Genomic DNA, 21,931 nt, shown 5'->3' with positions numbered 1-21,931 from the left:
GGGCCAGATTGTAGCAAAGTCCTACCAGTCTGGCCCAGCATAGAAGTGCAGAGTCTAGCTGACTATATCAATTGGCCCTTGGTTTTGATGGTTTGTGGTACAATAAGGGAACAGCTTGCTTTTTTTTTTTTTTTTTTTTTTTTTGTAGGGTGGTAGAGGGTTAGAGAAGGGAGAACAGGCCCGATGCTGCATTAAGTCCAATCCTTTGTGTATAGCTCTAGCCATATGTACACACCTAGGGTAGCCTAAAGCAGTGGGACTTGCTTTGGGAGACCTGGCAAAGGAAGTTTTGTGGAGAATAGAATGGGGTACCTTGTGCTCACCGTGTTTAGGGGAAGAAGTCACAGCTCGGATGGTCTGTCGAGTGCGAACACTGTTTTGGTATACCATACTCACAGCAGCCCCAGAGGAGTAGCTGTTTGTGCCCTGGTACAGACACCTTGGCATATCATGTGGATTACTGGACAGCTGGGCAGATGTTGTATTCATCCGGGGTGCAGAGGTGTAAACTGGACACCTGCATCATGGCTGGTACAGCCAGTGTGCTGGGCCAGCATAACCATGAAGTCAGACTTGGGTCACAAAGGCATGCAAAGATGCACAAAGGAGAATGGACACTTGACACAGTTCTATCCTGGGCTCCCAAATGGGCACCATAATTCCGATAAAAAATAGCTGGAAGGCAAAGATGGAGAGGGCGTGTCCAAAAGCTCAAAAGTATGCCTTTTGGGCTGGGGATTTAGCTCAGTGGTAGAGCGCCTACCTAGGAAGCGCAAGGCCCTGGGTTTGGTCCCCAGCTCCGAAAAAAAGAACCAAAAAAAAAAAAAAAAGTATGCCTTTTGTTTATCCTCATAGCCACTCAGGATAATAGAATGCTTCTGGCCTGCGATGCTGTAGCAGAAGCCTTATATATTCTGCACAGACATGAATGATTGACACTGTGCATCCGATGGTGCCCAGGTGTCCTGGCACTGAGACGAGAAAACAGTGCCCCAGACACAGCTGTCATCCATGTCAGGCAGGGCTGGGCAGTGAGAACTCAAAGGTCTCACAGTCACATGTTCACGTTGTAAGGTTCCATAACAGCATTTGTGCCCACCCACTCACAAGAACGGGGACATCTGTGTCCCCCAGCTTTGTACAGCTTCCATGCTTTGGCATGTGTGGTCGAGGAAAGCTAGCCCCAGGCGTGCTATTTTCAACCACTCGGGTTGGGCACCAGGTTCTCTTTGTCTTCTCCAACGTCTATATAGTGGTGGGTGTCGCTCCTGGAGCCAATCTCTCAGTCCCTCTGTGAGAGAAGTTAGCCAGCCTGTAAATCCATCATAACCAGTGGCTGTTTTAGGGGAGGCAATGTCTGGCTTCCAGATTGGTAGAAATATACTGTCATGGATTTGGCTGTTCTCCCCGTAGCCAGCAGGTCCTAGTTATTATCTGCCCTCCAGTCTGGCACTCATCCTCTGTGAAGTGAGCCACGTTGGAAAGGGACAGCCGAACAGGAGCACTTGAGGCAGGAAAGCCATGACTTGGAGCCTGGGTCTCTCTCAGAACCAGTAAAGGCATAACGAGGGTGTTTTGTTATGGGTTAGGGCCCCCCCACAAGCAGGAGCCAATGGAGAGGAGAGTAATAAAAGGAAATTAACTTGGGAAACTTCACACCATTTTGGGCCTTTAAGAAAAGATTCATGATTGTTGTATCTATGATAACATAATGGGAGAAGAGAGGTAGAAATGGCCAGGGATGTGTGTCCACTGTGGGCAGGGCATATGGATAAGGGCTTGTGAAGACTGGATTTTCATCGCCAGTGCAGTTTCCTCTGTGATTCTGATTGGAGTCACACGTTGTGTCCAGCTCTGCTCATCTCCAAGGTAGTAGTAGCAATGGGTTGGAAAAACATCACATTGCAGGAGTCCCTGAGGACCAGCCTTTCTGATGTGATTTAAGGAGCCATTAGTCCATCAGGGACTTGAGAGGATGTTCATGATGCTGCATTTCAGTTCAACTGGCAGAGGAGGAGGAGGTGAAGCTGTCACAATGGGGAGCATCATCAGGGAAGGCTTGAAGGAAGGAACCATAAGGCCAAAGATTAGTGAGTGGACGAGGGCAGGTGGCACCGTGCATGGAGGTCACATGAGAACTGAGGCAGCCTGGACCACCGGCTGTGATCTCTAGCCGCCACTGTGGCTTAAACATTAACTTCTGCCAGACTTAGCCAAGCCCACACACGCAGCATCCCGTGTGTTCCTTACACTGAGCCTGCAGAGTATGTGTGACTGGTCTCGTTGTATATGACGCCCACACTGCCCGTTTTCCATCCCCTATGCTGCTGCCAAGGTGACTCTTTATAACTCATGTCAGATAATCTCACACCTCTGTTTGAATCCCTCCAAAGCTTTTACTTGTTCAGCCAGAGCAAAAGCCAGACTCCCCCACGTTTCCATGTGGTTGACTCAAACAGCTCTGCACCCTTGTCTTTGTTCCTTTTCATGGCTTTAGTCACATGGACACCTTGCCAACCCTGAACTCTAGGGCCTTCACTCTTTCCCTTTTTTCCCAGAACATTCTTCCTAAGATGCCAGTCCTCCTCACAAAGGTCTTCTCTTGTCACGTGAAATGGACACTCACGGCCCTGACTCTATCCCTTCTCCCTCAGTCCATTTGTGTCTCCTCCACAGCGTGGTAGGACCACCTGGTATGGCCCTCATTCTGCTTGTTTTCTCAATGTCTCGACCGGTGCTGATTTGTAAGCTCTGTCAGGTGAGAGTGATGTTTGCCTCATTGACATCGATGTATTCCCTCTGCCTGGAACGCTCCCACCATGTATTAGATGCCCAGTAAGTGCTGGTTGAATGAATCAGTAAAGTTTCTGGTGTGATCCTTACTTGCTGTTAGGAGAGCTGAGGCTGGAGAAGGCCAAGCAACTTGACCAGGCAGGATGGTTAGTGGTTGACCAAGCCAAATGCAATCCTAAAATATTCTGACCACAAAGTCAGGCAGTGTCCCATGCTACTGAGTAATTTTAGATGCTTGTGACTGAGAAAGGGGGTCATTCATAAACAGAAATGGAGTCAGGGAACAGGTTTGGCTGATGCAGAGGGTGGATGACAAATTTACTTGAGACTCTGCTTCTCTTTGAAGTCAAGCATAGCCACTAGAGCTCCTCGTTTGTGTCAGCTACTGTGCTGGGTACTAGGGACTTAAAATGAATTAGAAATGGTCCCTGCCCTTAGAAGCACTCAGCTCATCTACAGGTTAATTATCAAGGATACACCCACCAGACTACTGCCACCCTGGATCCTGGTGATATAGCCAGACCATCCTAGCCAGTATGACCATTCTGGCCAGACAGCAGCATCTAACTGTGTGTGCATTGTATCAACAGTCTGTGAGCAGTTACATTGTGTCTGAACAGAAATAGATAAGTCAAGAACCCATAGATACAATGAGAAAGATGCAGGCAGAGGGCTACATTAATGTTTAGGCAACATATATAGCAGGCCTAAGATTACAAAAGAGATGGAAACATCTTCTTGTTTGTTTTGGTTTGTTGTTTTGTTTTGATTTGGGACAGGGTCTCACTTTTATATAGCTCTAGGTGGCCTGGAACTCACTGTGTAGAACAGACTAGCCTCAAACTCACAGCAATCTACCTGCCTTGGTCTTCTCAGTGCTATAAAGGCATGTGGTGCCATGCCTGGCTAAACAAAAATTTCTTATTGCCTACCAGTCTGTGTTAAGCTGTGTTATTACAGAAGAGCCATAAGGTTTGAAAAATGTAAAGTGTTCCAAGTTGATGCTATAATAAGATAAGGCTTGTTCTTTTCAGGAAAGAATTCTATTTTATTTTTATGTATATAAATGTTTTGCCTGTGTATATGTCTGTGTACCAAGTACATCCCTGGTGCCCTCAGAGATCAGAGGAGGGCATCAAATCCCTTAGAACTGGAATCATGGAGAATGGTCATAAGCTATCATAGGAGTGCTGGAGACTAAACCAGGATCTTCTGTAAGAGCAGCAAGTGCTCTTAACTGCTGACCCATCTCTCCAGCCTTAAGAGAGAATAAAAACAAAACAAAACAAAAAAATTTAGCATAGCCTAAGATACCGGCTTTAGGAAGTCTAGAGGGGCACACAGCAACATCCTGGGTCTCACACACATGCATCCCTCACTCACCAATAGCGGGAGCCTGATACAGGTACACTGGCCTTCATCTTCAATTACTCCATGGTTTTAACATCTCTGTATTTAGATACAGAGACCACTGTGCTGGAAACACAGTTTTCAGCATAGAAGCGTGAAACATAAGTTTGAAGCCTAGGAACACCAGGCTATACTTCTATCACCCTGGGTTTATGTGAGCGCATCCAGTGTTTGCATGGGGACAAAATCACGTAGCTGTGCATTTCTGTGTTATCAATAGATGTGTGGCTGCTCTTCATTCATTTATTCCTTCACTTATCAGATCAAAATCAAATAGTTGTCATGGATCAAACCACTCTTAGGCTCTGGATATAAGACCATGAACAAAATAGACACTGTGCCTACAGCCAAGGAAGGCACTACCCGGGATGGCCAATCTCGGTTATCAACTTTATTAGATTTGGAATCAACTACCAGAAAAGCTGTTGGCATTCCTGCGGTGTGATTTTTATTTTTCATTTAAAAATAAAGATTTACTGTGTTTTAAATGATGTATATATGAATGCGAATGTGGGCTTTTGCCCACCAGTGTAGAGGCCTTCGGGAGACCAAATGCCTTGGGTTCCCCTGGAGCTAGAGTTATAGGTGGTTGTGAGCCATCAGATGTGAGCACTGGGAACAGAACTCAAGTCCTTGCACGTGTGGTTTGTACTCTTCGCTGCCCAGCCATCTCTCCGGTCCCTGTCAAGGTGTGTCTGACCAGTCATCTGAAGCAGGGAAAGCCACCCTCGATGTCGGAGCACCTTCTGCTGGCAGCCTAGACCACAGATGGAGAAGAGAACAGTTTTGCTTCTTACCTGCCGGCCTTCATTCTCGCTGGCAGGTGCGTGTACTGCCTTCCTTCACTGACTGTAGAACCCTGCCAGGGCCCCCACCACAGACTGAAGAGCAATGGCTTTGCAGGAACCCTCCAGGCCCCTCCAGGCCTGATGGGCACTGCTACACCCAGCTGTGTGGACCCAGCAACTTACAGGTTCTTGGCTGCTCTAGTGTGAGACAGATATGGCTGGGCTACCCTGACCATAGCATGTGAGGCAAACTAATAAACCCTCTTCCCTCTTTCACTCTATCCATCTGTTGGTTCTCTTCCTCTAGAGACCCATGACTAATGCACGGCCTAGTGTGAAGTAATTACAATATTAAGTGATGTTATTATTGTGAGATTATTAACGTGAATGACTAATGCGGAATAAGTGCCAGCGTGTGTCCAGACACTTCTGTGGTTTTTCTCACTAATTCTCATCATAGCTAGTGAGTTCCCACAATGTATTACAGACAAGGAGACAGAGGCCTCAGAGAGTGTAAAATGATTATCTGGAAGGACAGTGGTAAATTCCAATCACTTACTGATAAAGTCAGAAAGCCTTCTCATCATGATATAGTTTCTCAGAAGGTGCCTGAGGGAGGTTGAATATGTCTAAGCAGAAACACTGGGGCAACAATTTGGGATGATGAAGACAGAGGATCTTCTCCGTGGGGGAGGTGACCTGTGGGCAAGACAGGCTGTGTAAAATGCAAACTCACCATGTCTGGCAGGAGGTGGAGTCTCTCAAATGCACATTTCCTTTCACTGATCCTGTGTGGTAGGAGGAACATTTTCCCATCTGTCTTGGCGTTTATAGACAACCTTCAAATCCTGCAGACCAGCTCACTAGCAAGGTTACTGTAAGTCCTTCTTTAAAACCCTTGTCTTCTACTTAGTATGGGAGTATGGGAATGTGCTTGGAAATGTGAATAAGGGCAGGAACCTGGCTTGTTCATCTCACACAAACACACACACACATACACGCATACACACATACACATAACACATACATACACATACACACAACATATACATACATACACATACATACACACATACACGCATACACACACATACACACACATACACACACTACACACACACATACATGCATACACACACATACACACATACACACAACATATACATACATACACATACACACAACATATACATACACACACATACACACACACTACACACACACACATACACACAACACAATACACACACTACACCCACACACATACACATACACACATACACACACTACACACACACATACACGCATACACACACATACACACATACACATACACACATACATACAACATATACATACATACACATACACACAACATATACATACATACACACATACACACACTACACACACACATACACACACATACACATACACACATACACACACATACACATACACACATACACACACATACACATACACACATATACATACACACATACACACACATACACATACACACAACATACACATACATACACATACACACACACTATACATGCACACACACATACACTGCACACACTACACATGCACACACACATATACACACACTACACACACACTACACGCACACTATACACACACCACACACACACACACACACACACACACATACGGGGCGGGGGGGATGTAAGCATCAGCCTCTTTGGAGACAGTTGAATGGCCCCCCTTTGCAGCTGGTGCAGAAGGGAAAATTAGCAGTTCCCAGAGACATTAGCAGCTGCCAGCTCATGTGGTGAGCACCTGCCTCACTCTGGGCTTGTCCAAGTCTCAGCATCTGAGTCACCCGCTCTTCCTCCCTTCTGGAATGCCCAGAATACCATGAGAGAGGCTTGAAGGCTGCAGCCACCTTCACAGTGTTTTGATTTTAAAAGACAATTCTAATTACCGTGTCCTCTGACTCCTTGAAGAAGCAAGTTTCTTCGAGGTCCTGCATGTGCTGGAGACTTAATGAAGCCTGCTCACCAGCAGGTGATGTCATCTGCCCCCGCTGCGGCCTCTGGGCTAATTGTTCTGCTTCACACCTGTTCTTCTCAGGAGGCCCTGGTACCCTAACACCTGGTGCCTCTGCCACCTCCTCCCTCTGCCAGGACACCCGCAGGTCCTTGTAGAAGGCAGCAAAGGCCATCCCACTGCCTGAGGCACCCTTTCCCTCTGAAAGCTGCTGGCCTTTCAAGGGTTGCATAGCCAGTGTTTGGAAGGCTGAGTCTGCTTGTGGCATGACAGTCTATCTGCCAGGCCTTCTGGAACCTTCGCCCTTCTACCAGGCCCTCTCATGCCATGTATGCCTTGTGAGGATCACTAGGCTAGCAGAGATATTCCACTGGGCTGTGCCAGACTTGAGCAAGCTCTGCACGGGCAATTCCTCACCTAGACTACTCTCCACCCTCTGGCTCTTGTTAACTTCGTTCTGTTGTGATGCTCCGTGTGTGTGTGTGTGTGTGTGTGTGTGTGTGTGTGTGTGTGTGTGTGTGAGAGAGAGAGAGAGAGAGAGAGAGAGAGAGAGAGGCAGAAAGACAGAGAGACAGACAGAGAGACAGAGAGACAGAGAGACAGAGAGACAGAGAGACAGAGAGAGAGAGAGAAGTTGAGGGACTTTCACATGCTAAGCAAGTGTTCTACCACTAAACAACCTCCCCAGCCCTTCAGTGATGGTGATGAGCCTCTGCTCCGAAGCCCTCCAACAGATCACACAATTCTGCAAAGAAATCAGTGGCCTGGTCCCAGACCGTTCCCTCTCCCTCCTACAGTTGTTTCCAATGTTCCGGTGTCTCTGAAAATCCTATGTATCTCTCACTTTTTACTGAGGCTTCCCCTCCGCACCACCAGCCAGAATGTACCTTTCCTTTGGGCTCAGTAAGTCACTCAGCTCTTTCGGTAAAGGGGGCCATTCCAGGAACTTCAGAACAAACTCAGGTTAAAACCTTGGTTCAGCCACTTGTGAGCTCCACAGACCCCGTAAGAAGACTCGGGCTCTCAGAACCCACACCACTCTCACTTCTACAATGGAGACCACGGTGCCTACTTCACAGGGTTGCAGGCTCGTTGAGAACATTAAATGAGGTAACAGCAGGAAGGGGCTTGCACAAGCACCAATATTACAGAATGCACAGGCATCGGCCTAACCAGTGGCAATTTTCATGTATGGATTTGATCATTGCTGAAGTGAATGTTACATTCATCTCGCCTGGCTGCTCTTTTGAACTTCTCAGGATCTGCAACAGTTAGAAGCGCATAAAAGTCACTCAAAAACATCTGGGTTTTTTGTTTGTTTGTTTGTTTGTTTGTTTTGTTTTGTTTTGTTTTTATTGACTGAGTAAAATGACACTTGAGGCTCTCTTTCCCCTTGTCTTTGTCACATAACTTCTTTTCAACCACTGTCGAGGGCCTGAATCTTTAGGACCACCCCAGGTACTCTCTCCCCTTCCCAGCATCTCACCCCCTCATGGACTCTTTGGTCCTGAAGTCTGGCATGCATACTACTATGAGCATTCTTTGAAATGGCCCCATCTATCAGCAGCCTCCTCCTGCATGTATCAACTGTCTGCCAGGCCAGGCCCTGTCCCAGGCTGACAGCTCACCCCACCTCACCCCTAACTCTCTTCCGAGCATCAGCAGCCTACCCCCATCCAAAGATAACTTTTATAGCTGATCTCTGGCGGCACCTCCTACCTTCCAATTAGGAGCCTGTCAACACCCAGACCATCACTCTTCCTATAGCGGCTGACAACATGGGAGCCTGCCGCAGCTGCTCTGGGAAAAGAATGAAGGGAAATTATTTCCATGGTGCAGTGGTACTGAGCCCAGAGGTGGAATCTAGGTGATTCTGACTTTGGGCCAGCCCCCTTGCTCTGCACCAAAAATCTGCAGTACAGATGTGGCAGCCAGTACCCAGCTGGTACTTGATAAATAAGTATGTGGGCATGAAAGTGCCAAGGGCACATGGCTGGCTAGCAGACTCCAATTAGTTTTCTTCTCTCATACATGCAAGTAATAAGTTAGCTCCCTCATGCTTTTGTGAGCTCCCTTTCCTTTAGTGGTTAAACATGAACCTATAAACAGAAAAGAGAGACGACGGTCTCTGCTGTCTTTTTCCTTCTAGCCCCTTAAATCCTCACTCCCTAGACTCTCCGACACACAGGGACATTTTGCAGAAGCTGCAGCCCATGACGGAAGTATGACACAATCTAACATTTTTCTTATCTGGCAGTGTGGTCTAGTGGTTTGCACCGGGACTGTGCATATCGGAAGTCAGGCTTTCTATTTCTGGGGCTGAAGGGAAACCGTGTAACAACAGCCTTTGCTCCTCTGCTTGCTCTCACTTTCTCTTTCTCTCCGTCCCACTCCTGAGGCCGTGCTGGCCTAAGCAGCTAGGAATTCAGAAAAAAAGGTAATGCCCCTACCCCATCCCTGGGCCCTGCTTCAGCCTCAGGTGAGGCTGTGAAGGCTATCATGCATTCATCCATGGAGCTCAGTGCAGGCTGAGGGGTGAGCATGAGAGTGGTTTAGAGCCAGGACTGAAAAGGCAGGGATGGCAGGCTAACCACATCAAACCAACCCCTTTCTCTTTTCTTACCACTTTGAGCCTGCAGTTCTGTGGGCAGCTCTGAGGGCGCTGGTTTTGTAAGCTGGGAGCCCTGGTGCCTGGACAGGGACGCAGGAATAAGCTGGATCTTGCTTTGCCCTCAAGGGAGCGAATCTAGGAGGAAGGACGGGCGAGGTCTTTGATTTGTATAGGAAAGAGATGGAGAGAGAAGTAGTTACAACAGATCCGATGAAGCCGTGAGTCTATTAAGATCAGATCTGCCCTCGAGGGCAGAGGGCCTTAAGAACAAACTTTCTTTATGGCTGGACCTGGGACAGTTTGTGCAGTGTCTTTGGGAAGAGAGATCTATGCCAAACCAGACCAATTTAGAGAGACGTATGAATTTCTGGGGAATCCTATCGCATCTCAGCCTTCAAAACAGACAAGATGTACACAGCCTTGAAACAGACAGAAAGAAACGTTCCCACATTTGGTCAGAAAAGTACACTATAACCATGTGAGGGCTGCACTGTATCTAGAAAGAGCAAGACAAGCTGGGGACACTAGTCATAGAACATGTCATTTCCTTCCTCATTTCTACCCCACTGATCTTTAGGTCCCAAGCTGTGCTACTGTATGCATCTGAATAACCAGAAATCAGTGAGATCTTGAGGGGTGTCTTTAGAGTAAGACCCTGGAGTCGTTCCAGGCTGAGCTTTAGGGTGAGGATCAGACGGCGTCTGCCATGGGCTGACGATCTCTTTGGTGTTCTGAACACTTCCAAGGGATGCTCATGTGCTGTTTCCCAGCTGAACTTGATGTACAGTCTGTAGTGTGTATTATGAATATAGCATTCACCGGGAGTGCAGCATTTTCCTGTAGCAGAGGTCAGCAGGCAACAGGAGGTCTGGGGAGCTTGAAAGAAAAGCACAACAGTTTCTTCAGAGGAGCAAGGTCAAGGAAAGACACACATGCTACTGTCACTACAAAGTTCACACTCAAGATTCATGCCAACAGAGTTGCTAAGCAGTGTACGACGCTGTGTTCAGATGCGTCCAGAGCTATTGCACTAGATGGTTTCATGTCAACTTGACACAAGCTGGAGTCATCAAAGAGGAAGGAGCCTTCACTGAGAAAATGCCTCCACGAGATCCAGCTGTAAGGCATTTTCTTAGTGATCAATCGGCCAGCAGCCCACCGTGGGTGGTGCCATCCCTGGGCCGGTGGTCTTGGGCTCTGTAAGAATGCAGGTTAAACAGGCCTTGAGGAGCGGCGCAGATCTTCCCGGTTGCTGCCGCCGCGGAGAGGACTTAGGCAGTACCCCACGAGCAAACTTGAGCCTTGGAACCACAGGTAGGACCAACTTTTCCCCTGCAAGAAACCTGCCTGGTGAACTCAAGACACAGGCCCACAGGAACAGCTGAAGACCTGTAAATAGGAAAAACTACACGCCCGAAAGCAGAACACTCTGTCCCCATAACTGGCTGAAAGAAAACAGGAAAACAGGTCTACAGCACTCCTGACACACAGGCTTATAGGACAGTCTAGCCATGGTCAGAAATAGCAGAACAAAGTAACACTAGAGATAATCTGATGGCGAGAGGCAAGCGCAGGAACCCAAGCAACAGAAACCAAGACTACATGGCATCATCGGAGCCCAATTCTCCCACCAAAGCAAACACAGAATATCCAAACACACCAGAAAAGCAAGATCTAGTTTCAAAATCATATTTGATCATGTTGCTGGAGGACTTCAAGAAAGACATAAAGAACTCCCTTAGAGAACAAGTAGAAGCCTACAGAGAGGAATCGCAAAAATCCCTGAAAGAATTCCAGGAAAACACAACCAAACAGTTGAAGGAATTAAAAATGGAAATAGAAGCAATCAAGAAAAAACACATGGAAACAACCCTGGACATAGAAAATCAAAAGAAAAGACAAGGAGCTGTAGATACAAGCTTCACCAACAGAATACAAGAGATGGAAGAGAGAATCTCGGGAGCAGAAGATTCCATAGAAATCATTGACTCAACTGTCAAAGATAATGTAAAGCAGAAAAAGCTACTGGTCCAAAACATACAGGAAATCCAGGACTCAATGAGAAGATCAAACCTAAGGATAATAGGTATAGAAGAGAGTGAAGACTCCCAGCTCAAAGGACCAGTAAATATCTTCAACAAAATCATAGAAGAAAACTTCCCTAACCTAAAAAAAGAGATACCCATAGGCATACAAGAAGCCTACAGAATTCCAAATAGATTGGACCAGAAAAGAAACACCTCCCGTCACATAATTGTCAAAACACCAAACGCACAAAATAAAGAAAGAATATTAAAAGCAGTAAGGGAAAAAGGTCAAGTAACATATAAAGGCAGACCTATCAGAATCACACCAGACTTTTCGCCAGAAACTATGAAGGCCAGAAGATCCTGGACAGATGTCATACAGACCCTAAGAGAACACAAATGTCAGCCCAGGTTACTGTATCCTGCAAAACTCTCAATTAACATAGATGGAGAAACCAAGATATTCCATGACAAAACCAAATTTACACAATATCTTTCTACAAATCCAGCACTACAAAGGATAATAAAGGGTAAAGCCCAACATAAGGAGGCAAGCTATACCCTAGAAGAAGCAAGAAACTAATCATCTTGGCAACAAAACAAAGAGAAGAAAAGCACACAAACATAACCTCACATCCAAATATGAATATAACAGGAAGCAATAATCACTATTCCTTAATATCTCTCAACATCAATGGGCTCAACTCCCCAATAAAAAGAAATAGATTAACAAACTGGATACGCAACGAGGACCCTGCATTCTGCTGCCTACAGGAAACACACCTCAGAGACAAAGACAGACACTACCTCAGAGTGAAAGGCTGGAAAACAACTTTCCAAGCAAATGGTCAGAAGAAGCAAGCTGGAGTAGCCATTCTAATATCAAATAAAATCAATTTCAATTAAAAGTCATCAAAAAAGATAAGGAAGGACACTTCATATTCATCAAAGGAAAAATCCACCAAGATGAACTCTCAATCCTCATCTTCGGTTGGTTTATATACAAGTGTGCAATTTCTAGGCTTGAAAGTAAAATGATGCTATCTGGTGCTGGATAGAGGAGCCTTATTTTTTATTATGGCAGCTTGCTATTTTTGTAACATGGTGATTTGGTTGAACACAATAAAGTACAGTAGTAACTGATCTCCCCTTCTTCCTGGATGAGTGAGGAGATGATTAAATGTTGATGTCAGCATCCTTGAGCATATTCAGATGAGCTTCTGCTTCTGTTGAAAAGGATGCTGTGTTTGATTGTGGTCCGAAGCTTTGAAGCACTACTTGGCATCTCCTTCCTTGGAGGTCTCACTGTTTAAACATAACAGATTTGATAGCTTGTTGGTAAGGTGAGGTCCAGCTTGTCTCCACTAGGTCATCTTCATGTGAATCCGGTGGTTATACGGTTTTGTTCTAGGGATATTTCATTTTTTTAATAACGGTTTTAGTTGACATTCATGGAGAGAATGAATCCTTAGAAGTGTGCCACTAGTGAAAGGAAATCCTGTCTAGAGTATGTTTCTTTACAAAGCTGTGTCACACCATCCTTTGGGCCCTCTGCTGGAAAAGTAGAATCAAGTCTCAAATAATGCCTTTTAAATTGTATCCTCTAGTATTATAGATGTAGGACAGTACTGTATCATACCTCTGTGGATGTAAAATAGCTTGTACCTGCTCTATGATACGTAGTAGTGACCGTGCTTTATTAGAGCTGTTTTTAATGATGTTGCTCAGAATGTTTTCTTTCCAGATGATGATTGAGAAGCTAATTTAAAAAAAAATGGTGCCAGGTACCACAAGAGTAACAGAACTGTGCTGTTTTCTCAGGTTTTGTTTTTTTACTTTTTTTTTTTTTTTTAATGGAGTGTGCTGGATGTCTCTACAGTTTTGTTCAGATGACTGCAGAACCTGGAAAAGCTGTTGCTGCTGTTGATGCATAACACACTGCTATTATTGGTCTTTTTATATAAATATAAATATATATATACAGATATATAATTTGAATTTTTTGAAACTTTAGCTGTGCTGTCAACTTTGGAAAAAAGTAACCCCGTTTACTGTGTTGAGTTGGCACTGTACAGAAATTAACAGCCATATTGGTCTAGAAATGTTGAACTTAAGTTTTCTCCATTTGTACAGGGGTAACACACTGTATTAAATATGTAAGGTCTTATCTACGTAGGTTTGATTACAAAAACTAATAAAGTATTCTCTAAATTAAAAACAAAACGGGCCTTGAGGAGTAAGCCTGTAAACAGACCCCTGTATGACCTCTGTCTCAGCTCCTGCTTCCTGGCCTGCTTGAGTTCCAGTCCTGACTTCCTTTGGTGATGAACAGCAACATGGAAATGTAAGCTGAATTAACACTTTCCTCCTCAATTTGCTTTTTGGTTCTGGTATTTTGTTGTGTCAATAAAAACCCTGAGATTGTGGGGAGTGTGTGGCCCATGAATTACAGTTGGACATGCCTATATACAGTTAGATAAGCCTGAAACTGAATTCAGGCATGGTAGTGCATACCTTTAATCCTGAGTGTTGACTCAGGAGACTGCGGCGGGAGGATTACCATGAATAGTTCATGCCAGTCTGGGCTACCTGGAATACATACTGTTGCCTCTGACTGTCTGCCTCTGTACCTTTTGTAAGTGAAAACAATAGAACTCTATTAAGGCTGTTGAAATATTTTAATAAGATATTCAAAGAAAGATAAAGTGACATTCTATGATTATAATTTATGTCATGTGGTAAGTTATAGTTTTTGCCCATTTGTCCCAAACTGAATGCTGAGACTTAATTTATTTCAAATATGGGTTTTCAGGCCAGTGTAATGGCTCAGTAGTCGAATCTATTAACAATCTGAGGTCAATGCCCAGAGCCCACATAGACGAACAAAACTGATTCCCATAATTGCCCTTGAACTTACCTACACACACACACACACACACACACACACACACACACACACACACACACCAATTCGAACAATTTTTGAAGAAAACACGAGGCTGTCATTATCCCTCACTATGTTCCTGATGTTGGCCTTGAACTATAAGGCTAAGTGTGCACGTGCCTATATTTACTTGTGGAAGCATAAGGCCCCAGAGGAGCTGACAGACTAGAGGTATATACTGGCCACCCACTGCAAAGCTTATTTTTTTCTTAGTAAAAAAGAGTTTGCCCTCAATTTCTAGCCTGTTGTTCAGAAAGAGAAACCTTTCTGTATGCAAAGGCTATCAAAGTAGCCAATCCCGTGTCAGGATGTAACCAAGGTTTATGATGCCTTCCTAGTCGGTGTAGCCCTGAAAATGATACGGAAGGACCCCACACTGCTCCACCAGACACGGGAATGCATTTGTCTCATTTCTGTCCAGTGTGCTCCCATCTTTCTTGACAGGCAAGGTAGCTTAAGCTGGGTCTAGACATGTCTGAACCAGTCTGATACCCACAGGGTATCTCCCTTCCCAGGACCTAATTACCACAGGATCAAGGGGCTTTGCAGAGGACAGCTTGTCCCAAGAAGAAGCAACACTGAAGGGAGCATCTGTCTCATTTGAGGACAAAGGTAAGAACAGAGGGAAGGCAGACGAATTTCCGAGAACAGCTCTGGGGCGCCCAGTGGAGTCAGAAAGCAAGTGAGCTGTAACAGGAGAGGGGGTGAAAATTGAATCAAAGGCTTTCGCTGTAGTGTCCGAGGAGCAGTGAGACACAAGCCACTGGGGCAGGGTGCTTGGCTGGGAACAAAGAAGATGACACCAGAGGCTTCAGAAGATACTGCCTAAGGGCCCATTCTACTTGCCTTGGATTTGGAAAACAACTTCCCATTCTGAGCTTCTTCCCTGACGCATTCATTCATTTGTTCATTCATTCATTTGTTCATTCATTCATTCATTCATTCATTCAATATGTTTATTGAATGTCTGGGGTTTGGTTTTTTTTTGGTTTTTTTGTTTTGTTTTTTAGTATAGAATAGAGTTTATTCAAGGCATGGGGAGGGGAGTTGAGAGGGTAGTACAGACAGAGAAAGGCAGAGAGGGAGGGGAGGGGAGAGGTTGGCCATTAGCACGTGGAGAGAGGGGAGGAAGGGGTGAGAAGACAGAGCGGGAGCAAGAAGACAAGAGCCAGAGCTATTGAATGTCTTTTATGTGCCAACTTATGCCTCAATACATTTCGTGCAGAAAATCAGCACCGTCCACACACAAGCAAGAGTCTGCAGAAATATTCCTGGGCATTTGCTTGCACAACCACATGGGGTCTGGAATTCCTTGCAGGGCAGGAGCCAAGGGATCCAATCTGCTCCTGCATAACTATTCCCATCGTTATAATCTCTCTCTCTCTCTCTCTCTCTCTCTCTCTCTCTCTCTCTCTCTCTCTCTCTGTGTGTGTGTGTGTGTGTGTGTGTGTGTGTGTTGTATGTCTGCAGGTAGGTGGATGCCCATGTGTGCACATACTTGATGCACCACTCCTCTCTGTCTGCTTTTGTGGCTTGTACTAACTAGCCCATATTACTCATCTGTAAAGCAAAGAAGCCAAATTCAGTTGGCTCTCAAGATCCCCCATTTTATTTAAACTTCCACAAATGAGAACTCTCAGTCCTTATAATAAGCAAGATGAATTATGAAACAGGCGTTTTAAAAGCTGTTTATATTGCTTTGCGATTTTTAGTTTCTGCAATTATGTGCAACTCTAATTGCTTGCTTTGACCCCTCTTTGTGGCATGATTAGAAGCTCACCTTCAACTCCTTAGTCCCACATGGATTCACAAGTTGAAAAATAATAGCTAACCTGGGTTTTCAAAGTGAATTCCTCTGCTTTTTAAGGATTAAAAGATTAAAAATATTTTTTTAAACCGTGCATGGGCTGATAGGTACATTTTTCACCGATAGCTTCCAGTTTTTGGCCTTTGGTTTTATAAATAGGGCTGTGTGGTGTCAGAACTGAGATTCAGCCATATCTACCATCTTTGAGTCAGTCACCAAACTTCCCCGGAAGGGAAGCTTCCTTAATGTATGTTAGTATTTTAAGATTCAGTACTCCTCCTGCCCGTGACAGTGTGACTGTTTAAGCGCTGTGTGTCATGAATGGATATGCTGGCTCATGAATCTGCTTCTGTTTTTGCACTCAAGGCTAGAGAGGATGCCTGTGTCCTTTTGGTTGGGACACAGGGAGGTTCTGAAGGAGCACTAAGAACTCAATTTAGTTCCTTTGGATTAGAAGCAACTGGGAAACAGTAGGAAGCCAAGTACCCATTAAACTAATATATGCCCTACTGCTAGAAAGCTGAAAAATGGCTACCCTATCAGCATCTGGTCATAGCAGCAGCCTTCTACTATGCCTTCCCAGATGCAGGCCAAAGGTCATGCTGAAGGGAGAAGCTGGCTGCAAAATGGCCTATGCCAGAACCTGACTAAGGACCTCTCCTCACGGAAGCATCACCAACGAACAGCTGCCACCCAGTGTACCCCATGAGGGTGTGCCCCACGTACACTCGCCTGACTCAGCAGCTCTAGGAAGCTGAAATAAAGAGGAAACTTGATTCTACCTGCAAACAGACCCCAGATACTGAGAGAAGTCCCGGCTACTGTTAGCCCTATGGTGTCTTTGTAGGAATTCAAAAGCTGGCCCTCCTCTGGACCCACATGGCAGTGTCAGGGCATGTGGATTTGGTGAACAGAAGATAAGTCGGATTCAGCCCCATTTGTCTGCTCTGCTGCTCAAACACAGCTGTGGCTGGCTGGGAGCTCCCATTTGTGGGCTGAGGAGAGGGCCTGGAATGTACTCTTGGCATCAATGTTGCAAGTCTTGTGACTGTGTTATCTAATATGGTATATACTAGCCACAGGTGACATTTAAGTGTTCACAGAAATCAAATAAAAATCAAACCCCTGTCTTCTGGTCTCATTAGCTTCATGTTAAGTAGTTTTTCAATACCCACCTGTGGCTTGTGGCTATTCTACAGAATGTCATATCTGCCATTATCTGCCATTCAGCCGTGTTAACACCTGTGAGTCCCGCCCAGCTTACCTTCTCCCTCTCCAGGCTCTCTCACGGACATCAGCCTCCAACCCTTTGGACCACGCATGCATTCCCAAAAATTTGGGTCAAACCCCATTGTCACTCTTGAGGTTGACTCTGTTCCCTCTTGTTAAAATGTCTTTCCTCCACCCATAAGTGTCCATTCAGTCAAATCCTGCTCACTCTTCTAGCTTCAGATCAAATGACAGCTCCTAAGTCCCCAGCCATTCCACGTCGAGCATTCCCAAAGCTGCACCTGTCACGGCACCTTTCGCATTAGGTCAAGTTAGTTGTGGGCCTATGTTGGCTGCACTGTTCACTGGGTGCCTGCGGGCCAGCAGCTGTCTTAATGCTCTCGGTGTAAAGAAGGCCTTTAGCTGTGCCTTGAATGGGGAAAGTCCTTCCCTGAAACCTCTCCCATCCTGGGAATCTGGGGATGGAGCCCAGGGCCTTGCACATGTCACATAAGCATGCTACTCAGCCTCTTGGTGGCTCTTTGTGTGATGCTATTTTTAAGACCATGAGTCATTCCTAATGATTTACTTGTTAGTCTCTCAAAAATATAATATTTTTCATTACAACATCTTAGATACTATGTGCCTGGGACCTCTCTGAGCACTAATGGTAATTTTCCCAGATCTCCTCTAAGTAAACAGAGAGTCAGGGATGAGCAGTTATCCAAGGTGGCTCAGCTAGGAAATGACAGAGTAGCATTGGACAGGGAACACACCAATCCCAGGTCCCAGCCCCTGGGCGCCTCTTCCTTTGGGACATGGACTGTGGACATGCGATGTAGCTCCTCTGCTTACCTCAAGCAGGACATGGGGCTCAGCTGGGCAGTAGTTCGGGGCAGCTGCCCTCTGAGTACATAGACATATTCACCCCCTTCACTCCAAGAGGAAGCCATGGCTGCTGAGGACTCTCCTTTCCTGCTATTTCCTTTTCTCCCCAGCCAAAATCACAGCCAACAGCCACTCACTTCTTTCAACTTGGATACTTCAGAAGGCAAGACTGACTCCCATTGGAGAGCCCACGATTCCCTGACATTCCCCCCTTGTCTCGGCTTCAGATAAAATGCTTTTTATCTTTCTTTTTTGTCCTTAACACCAAAGTTTCTGTACTAGGGTTGGGTGAGCTATTTTATGATGATATTAAAAAAAAAAACCCTTTTCTCAAGAGGCTTTTAGCTTGAGAGTCAGAGCTAACTCTGGCTGTCTGGTTTCAAAGTTCCTTCCTGGGCTCGAGACCCCAAAAGTACAACAATGCCAAGCAACCAGAGCTTCCAGGGACTAAGCCACTACCTAAAGACTATACATGGACTGACCCTGGACTCTGACCCCATAGGTAGCAATGAATATCCTAGTAAGAGCACCAGTGGAAGGGGAAGCCCTGGGTCCTGCTAAGACTGAACCCACAGTGAACTAGTCTATGGGGGGAGGGCGGCAATGGGGGGAGGGTTGGGAGGGGAACACCCATAAGGAAGGGGAGGGGGGAGGGGGATGTTTGCCCGGAAACCGGGAAAGGGAATAACACTCGAAATGTATATAAGAAATACTCAAGTTAATAAAAAAAAAAAAAAAAAAGAAAGAAATTGAAGATAGTCCTGGGTTGCAACAAGCTGTTAAACTGTAATCCTAGACGGATGCTTCCTTTATACTCAAACAGGCAGTGTTTTAACCTAATAAATAAAAATAAAAACAAAAAAAAAAAAGAAATACCCAGTTTAATAAAGATGGAAAAAATAAAAATAAGAAATAATAAAAAAAAAAAAAAAAAAAAAAACAAAGTTCCTTCCTAGAAATAGAGACATTTAGCACTCAAAACCTGTTTTTGTTTTTGTTTTTGTTTTTGTTTTAAAGGAGTGGGTGTGTTTGGCTGAGGAAGCCCAAGCTCCCAAGCACATTTTGGCCCTCTATGTCCTGCTATTGCACAGGATTGGGGTCAGTGTTGAGGGGTAACAGCAACGTCTGCCAAAGTGTCTGTGATTTCCTTCCAATCAACTCAGTTGCCCTTTCTGTTCTTGCCTCTCCTATTTGATGATTTATTATTATTATTATTATTATTATTATTATTAATTATAATATCTAGCATTGTGTGGTCCCACTGGGAGACTGGCTCAGGAAATGTTTTCATGTAGTTTCTGATGTCCACTAACCACATATGTCAGTGCCCCACCCAACACAAAGGGAATTTCTCTGTTAAATGTTTTGAGGCCAGACTATTGAATACCAGGGACAGAATCATGAGCCAAAACCTGAACTTGAGGAGTGGAACATCTTTATTGAGAAGCCAGGCTAGCCTGCAAGAAGGCTTGGCAGGGCAAGGTTGGCATTCCATGTCTCATGGTAAAACCAACAATTCCTCAAAGTTGTCCTTTGACCTTCATGTGTGCACCATGGCTTGTATATATCTCACACATGACTATCACCAACACACATACATACACATGCATGCACAAGCACACACTACCACCACCACCACCACCACCATTATCATCATCATCTTTCTCTCTGGCTTTGCCTAGCTTCAGGCCTCCTGCCCTTGTCCTTCTGGCCTTGGCCACCTGACTCTGAACCCTTGTGCTTCTGGCCTGACTTCCTCCCTGTCAGTGATGCTCGCGTGAGTGTCATCTCTAGGTTGGGACCAACCTGACAATGTAATGACAATCCTATGATGCTTCTGCTTTGAGTTGGTACGACCACACGGGACTGTGGGACTGTCCCCGGGCTCTCTTTGAGCCCTTGTGAAATTCTGGCCTCTACTGAAACTATGAACCTTATTCAGGGAGGCTGTGAGCACAGCCCCTAGAGGCAGGCTGGCTGTGAGTGAACTCTAGCGATGTGGCCTTCTTTTATGGACATATTATTTCTCCATGACTCTGTTCTGTCATCTAGAAAAGGCCCTTAGGGATATAGCCCCATCTCTTGGCACTGCTGTGAGGACTGTGTGCAGGAAGAAGTGTAAACAGTGCCTATAACATGAAAAGGGCTGAGTAAATAATAAATATCACTTGTTGGTATCTCTACCCATGCTTTCGTTATTCCCCAGATAAAAAAACAAGTATCTTCCTTTTTCCTGAGCTCTGGGAAGTTTTTCAAAAATGCTTTCCAGGAAGAGCCAACCACTGATGTGTTGTGAATCCCCCCAACACTGATGACAAAAGGCCCTGCCCACGTCAATGACCTTAGAAAGAAATAGTTCATGACCCCTTCCGTGGGCCTCTGAAGAGCCTCCACTAACTCCAGTGTGCTTCCAGCAGACTCAGGATGCTTTCTGTCCCTAAGCGTCAGGACCACACCCTCATCAGTTATGGCCGCATATCCATTAAAGTGATCTCACTGTCAGATCTATAAGCTTGAAAAAAAGAAAAGCCAGGTGTGGTGGTGCGTACTTTCAATCCTAGCACTTTGGAGGTTGAGGCAAATGGGTCTCTGTGAGTTCTAGGCCAGCCTGATCTATGTTGCAAGTTGCAGGTCAGGCAGTCATGGAAGGAGAATCTGTTTCAAGAAAAATAAACATCCAAATATCTGTGTTAAACATGTGCCACACGACCAGACAAGGGGTTCAAAAACTCACCGGAGCCTGAGGGAACTCTGACTCCCCTCTAAGATCAGCCTAGAAAGTGCTGAATCCCCATGAGTTTCCAGGCCCAGTTAAGACACAGCAGGACTAAGCTACAGAGCACAGCAGGGCTGGGCAATTGAGGCTGAGGTACAGAGAGAGAAAAGACTAGGAACAGCATCGTGAGACCAGGCAGACGGAACCACTTCTCTCAAGAACCTCATGATTAAATCAAAGGGAGTTTAAGAAAAATCCAAACTTGGCATAGATGACAATAACCAAAGAGCAAAGTGAACAGTGCAGGGGACTGGGTGTAGGGCAGCTCAGACACGCACACACACCTCACCTCACATCACACACACACCACAGTATACACCTCACACCAAACACACACACACACACACACACACCTCACACCACACACACACACCACAATATACACCTCACACTATTCATACACACACCATACCATGTGCCTCATATCACATACACATACACAAACACACACACCACATACCTCACACTACACACACCTAACACAGCACACCTCACACTATACACACACCTAACACAGCACACCTCACACTATACACACACACCACACCACACCACTCAAACTACACACACATCACACCACACCATACATCTCATACCACATACATACCACAGTGCACACCTCACACCACACACACCTAACACAGCACACCTCACACTAT

General features: G+C 45.4%; 2 long non-coding RNA genes across 7 annotated transcripts; one reads left to right on the top strand and one right to left on the bottom strand.

Annotated features, from left to right (window-relative positions):
* Nucleotides 1-1,479: 1,479 nt before the first annotated feature.
* LOC102551977 (uncharacterized) lies at nucleotides 1,480-8,232 on the bottom strand. 3 transcript variants are annotated; one of them, XR_005502315.2, is made up of 3 exons: nucleotides 7,898-8,232; nucleotides 5,551-5,690; nucleotides 1,480-2,058 (listed from the first exon to the last, which is right to left on the bottom strand). It is a non-coding gene; the product is annotated as an uncharacterized LOC102551977 (long non-coding RNA). The 3 variants fall into 3 exon arrangements; XR_352484.4 differs by lacking the exon at nucleotides 1,480-2,058 and adding an exon at nucleotides 4,629-4,960 and having other exon boundaries at nucleotides 7,898-8,193; XR_005502314.2 differs by lacking the exons at nucleotides 1,480-2,058; nucleotides 7,898-8,232 and adding exons at nucleotides 4,629-4,960; nucleotides 6,946-7,887.
* LOC120101615 (uncharacterized) lies at nucleotides 5,752-17,529 on the top strand. Of its 4 annotated transcripts, none has more exons than XR_005502313.2 (4): nucleotides 5,752-5,868; nucleotides 13,925-13,992; nucleotides 15,091-15,204; nucleotides 16,983-17,529. It is a non-coding gene; the product is annotated as an uncharacterized LOC120101615 (long non-coding RNA). The 4 variants fall into 4 exon arrangements; XR_005502312.2 differs by having other exon boundaries at nucleotides 5,764-5,868; nucleotides 15,108-15,204; XR_010065279.1 differs by lacking the exon at nucleotides 5,752-5,868 and adding an exon at nucleotides 9,324-9,447.
* The last annotated feature ends 4,402 nt before the right edge of the window (nucleotides 17,530-21,931 follow it).

Source organism: Rattus norvegicus, chromosome 3 (genome assembly GCF_036323735.1).
Source record: "Rattus norvegicus strain BN/NHsdMcwi chromosome 3, GRCr8, whole genome shotgun sequence".
Classification (NCBI taxonomy): Eukaryota; Metazoa; Chordata; class Mammalia; order Rodentia; family Muridae; genus Rattus; species Rattus norvegicus.
Note: the sequence above shows the minus strand (reverse complement) of the source record. Positions and strands in the feature narration are given on the sequence as shown.